At 35.5% G+C, this 13,866-nt stretch overlaps 1 protein-coding gene across 9 annotated transcripts in view; it reads right to left on the bottom strand.

Moving 5' to 3' along the window:
* The window catches only part of ANKRD12 (ankyrin repeat domain 12), a 113,591-nt gene that overhangs the window by 30,664 nt on the left and 69,061 nt on the right, over positions 1-13,866 (bottom strand). The window contains exon 1 of one of the 9 annotated variants that reach the window (XM_029223212.1): positions 1,729-1,905. The exons of the other annotated variants lie outside the window; for them this stretch is intronic. The gene's annotated coding sequence lies outside the window, so the exon portion shown is untranslated. Of the gene's footprint in view, positions 1-1,728; positions 1,906-13,866 lie in introns of those variants that run through there. 9 annotated transcript variants of the gene reach the window in all.

Genomic DNA, 13,866 nt, shown 5'->3' with positions numbered 1-13,866 from the left:
TAACCTTTATTTACCACACCACCATAAGTACTGTATGTACTCAGGAACTGTATGTACTATAATTCCTATTTTACAGATGTGGAACGTAAGCATGTACAGGTTAACTAACTTGCCCACAACTTGAGATCCAGGGCTGAAACCTAGATAATAGTATAGGAGCACTAAAATAAGAGCTCTTATGATTAAATTAATACAGCACTCCAAACAGTGGGGAAAAAATGATGGTTTTGGCTTGATTTCCATTGCCAAAAAGTCTACAATGTTGAAAGCCTTTTTTTTTTTTTTTTTGGTGTAATGTACTCAATCAGAATTATGAATTCTTTTAACAGGAATAGTACTTAAAAAAAATTGGAATTGTGTTTATATATATCATTTTTATTCAGAGATGCACTAATGCATAAAAAAGTCCTAACATAAACTTCTTTAGTGATCTTCATTTATTAACAGTTTTTGTTTCATTTTCAAATAGTATTTATTATTCTTTTATTACAAAAGTAAAAAACAGTTAATGTTAGAAAACCAGGAGAATATAGAGATGGGTAAAGAAAAGCCAACCATAATATAGCCCCATCACTCAAGAGAATCATCCTTCATAACTTAAAGTATTACATTTGATTTTATTTGAATTTAACTAACTTAGAAATAATAAAGTAAACAGAATTTCTGAACCTCAAGTCTGTCCTCTTGGCAACTCAGACCACATTTTAGCTTGCTTTCTGTCAATATTTAGCCTGTGACTTGTATATATAGTTTATTTTCCCTTGAGGTTTTGCCTTCTGTCTTGTTCATCTTCATGTTATCAATACCATGACACAGTGAATTCTCAGAATCTAATTCACACACTATGTATATTGTAATCTACTCTTTTCTTGATAACATTTTTCACAAAGCTCTCTGACATTTTGTCCTAAAATATGCCAGTTGCTCATTGCTGTCACTTGCAAATTTTTCATCAAAATCCGTAGTTAGTCTTCATATTTTCCTCTTAGACTTGTATTTTGTGTCACTGAAAAGTAATATATTTGAATAATTTTTTCAGAAAGGGAATAGAAAGTATGTCTAATGATGTTTTTCTTTAGCCCTTGCACTTGAGTGACAGGTTGAGAATGGAATTCTAGGTTCAAAATAATTTTCGCAGAACGTTGTGACTGTAGCTACACAGTCTTCTCACAACATCTTTAAGAACAAGAAATCGGATTCCCTCTCCTTCTGTAGGTAACATGTTTGCCTCTGAGTCTGGGTGTTTATAAGATTTTAAATAATCTTTATCCTTGAAGTCATGATGTATCTAGATGTGGATACATCTAGATACATGTAAATGTATCCTTTCCTTGCTTTTTGTTTTGCTTTTGTTTTTAAGTAAAATTACCCTCTTTCTTCAGTTAAGGGACATCTTCTTCCATTAAAAAATAACTTTCTCCCAACATTTGCACTTTTTTGTAAAATGAATACTACATATCCTGGGTATGTTTGTACCATTTTTCTCATATTTCCAATGTATTTTTTTAATGTTTTATATGTTGTCCTTCTCATAGATCTCAAATTAGATCTGCAGCGATGTCCAGTCTATTCTTTAGTCCTATATGGAATATTTACTTTCAGTAATGATAAACATTTTGAATTTCAAGGACTTCCCTTGTCGACGTTTTCAGGGTGGCCTTTTGTTATGGTTAGTGGATCGACTGCCCCCCACCCCCAGTGTCTCCACGCATACTGAGAAGAACTTACCCTTCTGCTTCCTATGTAATTTACATTCTCCAAATCAGCTGTTGTGCTTGTTCATTTTGGCCCTTCTTGTTTTCATTCAGTTGATTTTCCTCAAATCTCTGGATTTCTTTTCATACTGATAAAGGGGAAAACTTGTTTCTTCAGCAGTTTTGTGGAGGACCTCTACAGCAGGTGTACCCCTGCAGGAGTGGTCCATGGTCCTCTCTAACTGCAGTCTTCTCTGAGTTTCAGAGTCTCCGGGGCTCCACTGACAGGGGTAGTTCACAACTAAGGCAGCCTTCTCTTATGCCTATTTGGGTTGTTCCTCTGCTTTGCAATAGTCCACTAACCACAACTAATATATTTAAGAATTGATTATATAACTTATTTATGTTACCTAGCTAAGGAAGTAACATTAGAAAAAAACACCTGCATTTTAGGAAACAAATCTTTACAGCTTTTATATCCCTAAATTGACTGAGAAATGCAGCTTAAGAGACAGGAAAATAAAATATTGGGTAACTGTATACAGTTTCTTCTAAATTTCCATTTCTAAACCTCAATTTTCCTAAGTAAAGGTTAGATATTTTAATTCTACTATACAGGAGAAAAGTAGTCATACATTTATTTGGAAGTAAGTATGCCATATGAGAACATATTTTCCCTGTATTTCTAAAGTAACAGATATAGATAAGAGAGTTATAGCTAAGAACTTAGGGGTGAGCTGGAGAGGGAAGAGAATATAATCAATAATTGAAAATACTATGTCTAAAAGCAAAATTTACATAAAAAGTAAAATCAAGTATCACACCATTCTTTACACTCCCTCTATTAGTTATGCATGGCCTTTCTACCAACATGTCAGTAACACAGAAACAAATTCTATAAAGTGTAAGTTAACCAAGATTTTCCCCCTCTGAAAAATATGATTGGTATCACTACAAAAATTTTGATGTCACTATAGGAAACTGACAAAAATCACCCAGTCTCGGCTATTCCATCTATATATATATAGATAGATAGATAGATAGATAGAGAGATAAATAGATATTTCTCTCTCTCTCTCTCTCTCTCTCTCTCTATATATATATATATATATATACACACACACATACATACATATATATATATTACATGGAGGTCCTTCAAACCATGACTAGATAAAACAGGATGATATAACTAAGGCTAAACTCAGTTAACTGTATGCATATATATTTTAAAGTCAAAGGTCTTTTTTTAAGGGTTCTGCCCAAATGTACCCTTCATAGAGCTTTAAGTCTTAAATATTCAGCAATATCTCAAGGACCATAATTATGTGACAGACTCACTTTAAGTTGCTAGGCACTGGTACAAATTCAGTTTTTAAGGAAAACCATCAAGCTAAAATATTTTTAACAAAAAATCTATTAGTTTTGGTATTTGCAATAAGCAATTTTACATATTTTGGGCAAACACACTAAAAATTTCTTGACTACTATATTTACATAAAATTCAAAGAGAGATATTTAGAAGACTATTATTTTGTGTAACGTAAAAATTTAAAGACATATTCATTTGCATCCAGAGAGCATCCCAGCTGCAGTCACAATTTCCCATTTATTTTTCTGATACATGAACAAGGAAAAAATATAGAACTATGTAATTTTTATAGACACTACTAAAGAGTAAATGCTTATAGTATGGTAATTTAGGTATTCATAATTTCTTTCCCTTTTTCTCTACTTAACAAAATTTGACATATAAAATTTTCTTAAAAAAAACACTCAACTTTGAATTTAAAATTCTTAAGCTTTAGAATTAGGTTGATATAATGAATCCACATAAAACACATGATAAAATCTGTATTGATTTTAAAGTACTGATTTTCAAATAAGAGAACTGTAGGGGTTTTGGTTGTTTAAGTTTCAGGCAGAAGTAGCTGGTGATATTTAGAAAAAAGTTTGAAAAAGTAAAATCAGAACTCTGTGTATAAAGTGCACCATATATGTCACAAAGCAGAGGAGAAAAAGCAGAGTATGCAAAACACAGTGATAGAATTTCTTATTTTTTCTTTTTTTTAAACTTATTTATTTGGTTGTACCGGGTCTTAGTTGCAGCTCGCAGGCTCCTTAGTTGTGGCATGTGAACTCTTAGTTGTGGCATGAATGTGGGATCTAGTTCCCTGACCAGGGATCGAACCTGGGCCCCCTGCATTGGGAGTGTGGAGTCTTAACCACTGCGCCACCAGGGAAGTCCCAGAATTTCTTTTAATTGATCATTAAATTAAAGAATATCTCATTGCTTATCATGCTATATGCTCAGCCCTCTGCACATCATGGATATTTAAGTGCCTTTTCATTTCTTGTAAGCAACAATATTACAGTGACACACATGTGAAAAATAAAGGGTGCTGACACCAAATATGGTGCTTACGCTATGTAATTTCTACCTGTAGTGTTTATGCTTCCAAGGTTAAAAAGTTTGCTTTAAAACTTCCAAAGGTGATGCTTCTTCCTACTTATATTTAAACTGTTAACATCACATAATCCATTTAATAAAAATTTCTGGTATATTTTGACTTAAATAATTGTTTTTCGTACCTCTTGATTTATTAACTGTTATAATTCCATATGTGCATGTATCAACAGTCATATTTTCATAGCTCCTGAAATATAAAACTGAGGATATGAGTTTACCAAGTATGACAATATATTTAGAATAGTTACAGTCTACTGTTTTAACATTAAGAAAATAAGACTTCAAAATACTGGTCATTTTGTGTATTTTATGACACAGAAATGCACTCAGTAAACACTAGAGGGTAACAACATATCACGGTCTTTTAAAAAGTTTCCTAATCTGTCTTACGGTAGACTCTAAATGTAGCCTATTTATTATGATGGAGCATTTCCTTGCTTAAGCTGAAGCACACAAGTGAGGAAAGTGTATAGCAGCTGCTTAATAAACATGGCCAGATCATTGGCAGTCAAAGTAAGATAAGAAAAGGATGAATAATTATTTTAACAATGCCTGGCATTTTCAACTTTGCCCACTGGGCACTGTGTTTAAGTAGTAAAACCAGGGTCTGCAAACTTGCAGCAGAATCTCTACTTTGGCAATTAAGGAGTGTCAGAAAGTATCGGGGGAGGCACTGTGTGACACCTCTGTTACCATAATTATGGTGTATAAGCATGGTCTGGCTCTCTGAATATGACTGAGTTTTCAGCAGGGTAGCAAGAAGCAATTATTTGTAGCAAACACTATTATTAGAGAGAATTCTGTCAGGAAGGTAATGTGGAATAAGGGCAGAGGTTGGGGGAAAACAACTAAAGAATTATGCAAATTTAAAAGTGCCACACATTTGTATACAAATAAGCTGTAGTAACCAGGACATGTATTTCCTGCAACAATATCATAAATGTCTGATATGCACAACATAAAATGGCTACTCAGTGTGGTCCATGAACTTAAGGCCACTCTGCCAATTGTTTATTACAAATCTGTGATGAAACGATGAAATAACAGGCTTGTGCCAGAGACGGAAATCAGTTATGTCACAAGCACACTTAGTTCAGCTGACATCTTTGTCACAGCACTTTTTCCTCTATGATGAAGGAAGCAGTGCACTGATGTACATTCTGGCACAAGCTCTGTATCCTGAGGAATAGTAACAGTTTGTAGAACAGCTACTCTCAGTAGCACTGTCACAAAGCACAATGACTAATGGAATAAAGCGTATTTTAAAATGTTACATGTATAGTACCTTTTTATCTACTCCAAATTTATTAAGTTCTGAAATCCATAGTCAGTTATATTCACTAACTGTGCAACACTTAAAGTGTATCTGTCACATAGATGACATAACATACAAGATGGGTAACAATGCTATCAGGCTTTATATGTACAAATGTCTATGGGCAGTAAAATGAATACTTGATTAAATATTAACACATTCTGAATTTAGATTAGATGACGTTAAGTCTAACAAGGACCTCATGTAAATTAAGCAATAAATTTGGGTATTTTTATCAGTCTTTTTCAGCAACTTCAAAATCTTTGTATGATACTTACGGATGATTTTTACTGATGATTTTTGAATCATTCCTTGAGGGATTTTGATCAAGCAATAATTCAGGCACATTCACCATGAGGAAAATAAGTATGCTGAAAAATCAATACATAGCTGATGAACACATGAAACAATATCAGTGATACTCAAAAAAGATTCTAAAAGATGTGTTTCACTCTAATGAAACATGTAAGTTCAAATAAGATACCTAACTTCTTCCATGGGAAAAACCTACTGCAGTACTGCTTTCTCATAGAAAGATTTTTAACCAAAGCTGCTTTTCACAGCTACTGTTTTCTGAAGAGACCAAGATTGCAGGGTTTGTAGCCATAATAAATGGGAGTATTAACATACCATATGAAATGTTCCTATTTTTCAAATCTTATTTTCTTACTTTCTTGAGGAAGCCTATGTAATTCAGCTATTATAATCCTGATTTCACATAGCACAAAGATGTTCAAATGACTTTCAGCTTGCAACTGGTAGATTGATTTACAAATATTTTGAAAATAAGAAGTGACAAGGGTTAGGGGATGATTATGTTAGTATCTCCACTTTCTTAATCAGCTAGATCTCCAGTGCTTAAACAATGCCTAACACCATCATGGGTGCACACAGTTGTAGACTAATTGACCTGAAGAAAAAGGAAGAAGACAAATTTAGGATGACTATCAAGTTTAGGACATACATATAGCTGAATGATGAGACAGGAAAAACAAGAAGAGGAGTGTAAATGGGAAAAAAGTAGTTCATTCCAGGTACACTGATTTCTGTGGTAATTCTAAGTGGTAACATCCGGAGAGCAGTTAAATATATACGCATGAAGCGTAAGCGAAAGGTATGGAATAAAGAGATATTTAAAAGGCTTCACAACATACATGGTAGTTAAAGCTGTAAGTGTGGGTGAACTTTATTTGGGAGATTATCTGGTATGAGAAGAGGGTTCCAGAAAGTAAATCTTTGGAAAAATAAACACAGGGGTGTACGGGAAGAGAATGAGGAAGAAACAAAGAGATGAGATCTGGAAGGAACCTGAGAAGGAACAGTCTGAGAAGCTGGAAGAGAATTATCTTCCAGGAGAAAAAGCCAGGAGAGAACTGCCTCTCTGAAACCAGGACCAGAGAATTTTAGGAAGAACACAGTCAACACTGTCAAATCCCACAGAGAGACCAAAAAGACAGCTAAGGGGTCTGTTGTTGGAAGATCACGTGCGATGTTAGTAAACATAGATTGGATGGAAGGTACTTCAAGTGCACCACAACGCACTTTAAGAAACTTAGTTGTGAAGGGAAGGGAATTGGGATTAAATAAACAGTGGTGCAGGGCAAGAGATTTTGTAGAGTCCTGTATATTTATGTGTACAAAAATATTATCACATGACTGTGTCCAGCTCTACCTCCTTTCCCTCCACCCAAGTTATCACTTCCTCTGCCACTTGACCCCCAACACACGCCTCATTAGCAGCCTAAGATACATCCTTCCAGATTTTACTCCATGTTGATAAAATTTTACACAAATATATGTGCATATACATATAGATTTTTAAAACATTGCTCATTTTACAAAAATGAGATATTATGAGCCTTCATCTTGACTGTTCTGACTCAACAATATCTTATGAAAATCTCTCCAAGTAACTGGTACAGTGTTAAGATATACCTTTTCATGGCTGCACAATAGTCTGTGGTGTGGCTGTACACCTTGATTTATGCAACTGATCCCCTGTATGACTACACATTTTTTCTTCTGCCACTGAAAACTCTGCTGTAATAAACATGGGATACTCCCAGAAGTATGACTACTATATTAAGGAGCATAAGTATTTTTAAAACTGTGTTTATAATGGTAAATTTTGACTTTACACAAAAGTAGACAGAATGTTATACTGATCCCCCATGTATTCATCACTCAGCTCCAACAGCCATCAATCTCTGGCCAACCCATACCTCTATTCATCCTACTCCTGTATCATTTTGAAGCACATCCCACTCATGGTATCATTTCATCCAGAAATATTTCAGTATATTTCTCTAAAAGGTAAGAGCCCTTGTATTTTGTTAGCTGTTGCCAGACTGTTCTTCAAAAAGACTAACAATTCACATGCCTTTCTTTTAACCCCTTCTCCTATTAGGTAACCACTTTTATAGGTTGTTGGTTTATTCTTCCATAACTTCTTTTTTTAAAGAGTAAGAAAATACATTGATATAGCTTTTAAACCCCTAAATTATCCTTCCTTTACCCTAACAGGTGAACAGTACCTTGGCCAGGTACATAATTCTTATGCTGTAGTTCTTTTCTCTCAGTAGTCTATCTTCCACTGTTGTAAGTTAGAAGTCCAATGCCAATGCGACTGTATTTCCTTGTAACTTGCTACACTCAGAATTTACAAGGAGTTTGATCAAAATATATCTAGGGGTATGTGTACATGCTTCTTCCATCAATCCACCTGGAGCTCACTAAGCTTTATAATTGATAGACTTGGGCTTGCTTCAGCTCAGGAACATTTTTTTCTATTTGTATAATTATGGACTATTCTCCACCTGTTTCTTTTTTTCCCTTTTAAATTCCCATAACTAGCTATTATTCATATGCTAAATCTGTTAGAGCTCCTACTATAGCCAGGACATGGAAGCAACCTAAATGTCCATCGACAGAGGAATGGATAAAGCTGTGGTACATATACACAATGGAATATTACTCAACCATAAAAAATAATGAAATAATGCCATTTGCAGAGATGTGGATGGACCTACAGATTGTCATACAAAGTAAGTAAGTCAGAAAGAAAAAAACAAATGTATAATATTGCTTGCATGTGGAATCTAGAAAAATGGTACAGATGAACTTATTTGCAAAGCAGAAATAGAGTCACAGGTGTAGAGAACAAACTTACAGTTACCAAGCAGGGAAGCGGGGGTAGGATGAATTGGGGTATTAGGATTGGCATATATACACTACTATGTATAAAATAGATAACTAACGAGAACCTACTGTATAGCACAGGGAACTTACTCAGTGCTCTGTGGTGACCTAAATGGGAAGGAAATCTAAAGAAGAGTGGATATGTATACATATGACTGATTCACTTTGCTGCACAGCAGAACTAACACAACATTGAAAAACAACTATATTCCAATTAAGAAAAAAAAAGATCTGCTAGAGCTCCTAGATCTATTCCCTAAGTCTTTTATCTTATCTCTTCTTTCAGGATTCTTTCTCTTTGTATTTTTGCTGTGTTGTAAGGATTTGTTTTACTTGATTTTATAGCCTAATCATTTAAGTCCCACTTCAGCTCATCTACTGTGTTGTCTGATTATATAATCATGTTTTTTATTAGCTCCAAAAAGCCTTTGCGCTGTCCTTGAATTTTCTTAAGTACTCCTTTTGTTGTCGCTGTTGAAGTAGTCCAAGAGGCAGCTCTTTGCAAGCAGTGGAAGGGAAAGTGGGCTCCCCCGGGACTGCCAGTCAGCACTGAAGCACCAGGAGGAGACCTCCCTGTTGCTGGACTAGGTCTTTCCCAACTTCCCCAGTCTCAGTAATGGACAAACTCAGCCCAGCTACTCCTTGGATCTGTGGGGGATAGAGGATTCTAGCATAGTCCCTTAGGGCCAGTTACCCCTCCCCCACAATTCAACAGATATTTATTAAGCAATGTCTACGTACCAAACACTTTAGTTTACATTTATTGGAGGCTGAAGGAGTGAAAATACATACAAAAGAAAAGCTGCCATCTTTACAATTTTGCCTATAGCTTTAGCTCCATCATTACCATTCCTACTACAATATACTGCTTATCAACCCTTTAACCAACATTACATTTTTCTCTCTTTATTCCCCTCTCCTCCCAGAGTACTGGTTCTAGGCGTGCAGGCTTCAGTAGTTGGGACACGCGGATTCAGTAATTGTGGCTCGGGGACTCTAGAGCGCAGGCTCAGTAGTTGTGGCGTATGGGCTTAGTTGCTCTGTGGCATGAGGGATCTTCCTGGACCAGGGCTCGAACCCGTGTGTCCTGCACTGGCAGGCAGATTCTTAACCACTGCGCCATCAGGCAAGCCCTTAACTGAGTTTTATACAAAATTCCCCTGAAGTATAAATTACCTGTTAAATACATGCTTAATATTTTAGTCTTGCCCATTTTTGAAATATGGGCATTTTTATTATTTTCTACAGGTTCTTCTTGTTTTTGTACAATTTATCTGTTGGGAAACGATGCTGCTGTTGGGGTTTCCTACGGTCTGAATGTTGCTTGGTGCAGCTCAGCATGCTCCTCTGTCTGGGTATTTCCTGCAAATGGCAGCTGGATCCTGAGGACTGGGGAGTGGAGGAGAGGGGCATTCCAGCAAGGGCAGGCAATGCCTTCTTTCTTTCTCTTTTTAATTTAATGTTAGCAACTGTTGATCCTCAATGCTCCCATACATTAACTAACAGGGGGTTGCAAAATGGTCAGTCTTTCTTTTCACTCTTTTAGCTGGATTAATCTAATAAAAAACATTTCTCCTCACCCATAATGAGGTTACCCAGTGACAAGAGTTCATATACGAATATGAAGGTGAAATAAATGACTGATTTTTTCCCTCTTTTTTGCCTAATTTTTTTTTTTTTTTTTTTTGTGGTATGCGGGCCTCTCACTGTTGTGGCCTCTCCCGTTGCGGAGCACAGGCTCCGGATGTGCAGGCTCAGCGGCCATGGCTCACGGATCCAGTCACTCCGTGGCATGTGGGATCTTCCCGGACCAGGGCACGAACCCGTGTCCCCTGCACCGGCAGGCGGACTCTCAACCACTGCGCCACCAGGGAAGCCCCTTTTTTGCCTAATTTTTAAGATAACAAATTGGTTCTCTGATGACCATGGTAAATTTAAAAATTTATCATCATAGACTCATGGGTTTAAACATATTTGATGGGTTTCAAATCTTTGCAATTAACACCCTTAATGAAACTCAAACTATTGCATTTTTGGCCAGTGGGGAACTGTTCAAGTTGTCTCCTAAGGCCTCTGACAAGACCTGAAATCTGAAATGACAAGATGTTCCAAGCTCATCTTACATATTTCCTGCCCTAGACTTAGCATCACCCATTTTTTCCCAAGAAACCTTGGTTTTCTTTTAGGAGAAAATATTTCCTGATTATAATCTGGGTACCAAGAATGATTACTGTTACTGTCTTAGTCAGTTTTAGATCTTTTCAATGGACAAAGCAAAAAAACTTTATGTATTTGTATATTTTAGATTTTATTTGGAAATAATTTCAAACTCACAAAAAGTTAGAAAAATAAAAAATAATGAACACTATATATCCTTTACCCAGGCTTTCCTCCTGTTAACGTTTTGCTCTCTTGTGTTATAATTTACTTTCTCTCTCTATATATACACATGTGCATAAATACATTTGTTTCCCTGAACTATATGAGGGTAAATTACATATATCGTGGCTCTTTATCCCTATATACTTTAGTATTTCCCAAGACATACAGATATTCTCTTGTTACCACAGCACAGCTGTCGACTTCATAGACTTACACTGATACAACACTAACCTACTGTCCATATTCCTTGCTAAGTGATTTAATAATATCTTTTATAATCTTTCCCCCCCTCCAGGACAGAAAACAGTCGTGGAGCAGGTATTGCCTTTAATTATTACCTCTTTGGATAGCCTGGAACATTTCTATTGCCTTTACTGGTTCATGACACTGACATTTCTTAATCTTTGGTGGCAGTGGCTTTTAAAAAGAAGCAGAACATTCCTCATGATTATACACTCTCAGCCAGAATGCTGTAAGTGATGTTCTATCCTTCTCAGGGTACCACATGTAGAGGCACATGATATGCATCTGTGTCTCCTCTGATGATGTTAATTTTGATCACTCAGTCCAGGTGGTGCTGGATTTCTCTACCATATAATCACTGTTCTTTTTTCCTCTCTTGTAATGTGAAAAGGTCATGTAAATATCTGCTTTTATAAAAAAAGAATCCTCCCTAGATTTACCAGCCTTCAGTGATTCTTGTCTAGTCATCTTTACCATGAGGGTTGTAAATGATCGGGTAGGGGTGGGCATTGACTAGGAAGGGGCATAAGGAACTTCCTGAAGTATTGGAGATATGCTGTATCTTGATAAGGTTGGATTATACAAGGTCTATGCATTTCTTAAAAGCTCATAGAATGTTTTATTAAAGAATTATTAATTTCACAAATGTAAATATTACCTAAAAATCATATACAAAAACTGACCTCTAGTTATAATGAAATGCATGTTAAATTATTTAGAGATGTCCACAACTTATTCTGAAATGCAGCAAAAAATAAGAATTGATGGGTAGATCAATAGATATGTGATAATGTAATAAACAGTTAACAACTGCAAAACATAGCTAGCGGGTACAGGGGGTTCACTGTACAATTCTCCAAATTTTGCTGTGTGTTTGAATATTTGCATAATAAAATACTGAGATTTTAACTTCTGCACAGCAAAGAAAATCATCAACAAAATGAAAATCCAGTAGGCAACCTACTGAATGGGAGGGAATCTTTGCAAATCATGTATCTGATAAGAGGTTAATATTCAAACTACATATAAAACTGGTATCATACAACTCAATAGCAAACAAACAATCCAATTTAAAAACTGGGCAGAGGATCTGAATAAACATTTTCCCAAAGAAGACGTATAGATGGCCAACAAACACATGAAAAGATGCTCAACATCACTCATCATCAGGGAAATGGAAATCAAAACCACAGTGAGGTATCACCTCATACCTGTCAGAACACCTATTATCAAAAAGACAAGAAATTTCAAGTGTTGTCTTGAGGATGTGGAGAAAAAGGAACCCTTGTGCACCATTGGTGGGAATGTAAATTGGTGTAGCCACTATAAAAAAATAGGATGGAGGTTCCTCAAAAAATGAAAAATAGAACTGCCATGTAATCCACTAATTCCACCTCTGGTTATTTATCCAAAGAAAATGAAAACACCAGTTCGAAAAACTATATGCACCTCCACGATCACTGCAGCATTATTTCCAATAGCCAAGATATGGAAAGATATGGAAACAACCTAAGTGTCCATCAATGGATAAATGGATAAAGAAGATGTGGTACGTATACACAAATATTATTCAGCCATAAAAAAGAACACAATATTGTCATTTGAGACAATATGGATGGACCTTGAGGGCATTAAGCTAAGTGAAATAAGTCAGACAGGGAAAGACAAATACTCTATGATCTCACATGTGTAGTCTAAAAAACAAACAAAAACCAAGCTCGTCAATACAGAGAACAGACTGGTGGTTGTCAGAGATGGGGGGTGGGTTAAATGGGTGAAGGGGGTCACAAGGTACAAACTTCCAGTTATAAAATAAATAAGTCATGAGGATGTACTGTACATGGTGACTGTACTTAATACCGCATTGCACATTTGAAAGCTGCTAAGAGAGTAGATCTTAAAAGTCCTCATTACAAGAAAGAAAGAAAAAACTTTGTAACTACGTATGGTGACCATTACTAACTAGAATTACTGTAGTGACCATGTTTCAGTGTATACAAATCATTATGCTGTACATGTGAAACTGATACAATATTATATGTCAATTATACCTCAATAAAAAAAAAAGTAAATGGTAGACCTTTCTCTTTTAAAAGTACAGATGTTGTCCTATTGCCCTCTGGCAATGGCTGAGATTAAATGAGTATGGTTTCATTTTATTTATAAATAATATAAAAGTAGTATTATTACCTAATTGCTTATAGGAATTGTTTATAATTTTGTAAAGATATGGCCAGTTATGAGACTTATTGAATTGTTTTCCATTGATTTTTGCCTGAAACATGGTGAAACCTTCCAATCTGTACACAAAAGACTTTCTTCAGTACAGGAAAGTTTTTCTGTTATTTTTTTTTAATTGTTTATTTATTTTTTTAAACTCTGAATATGCTGAAAGTTTCATGAAATATTCTTTTCGGGTCTTTCCTTTTTAAAACCGTTGACTGTAAAATTGTGCCTCTATTTTACAACAATGACCAGCGTTCAACAACCTAAACTGCAAAAATAAAAATGCAAAGATGACTCATTCATGCCAGGAAGAGTTCGGTTAGCGGTGCTCTAATTTA

Source organism: Monodon monoceros, unplaced genomic scaffold (genome assembly GCF_005190385.1).
Source record: "Monodon monoceros isolate NGI ecotype Baffin Bay Population unplaced genomic scaffold, NGI_Narwhal_1 Super_Scaffold_1, whole genome shotgun sequence".
Classification (NCBI taxonomy): Eukaryota; Metazoa; Chordata; class Mammalia; order Artiodactyla; family Monodontidae; genus Monodon; species Monodon monoceros.
The sequence above is the reverse complement of the archived record's forward strand: the minus strand, read 5'-3'. Positions and strand labels throughout refer to the sequence as shown.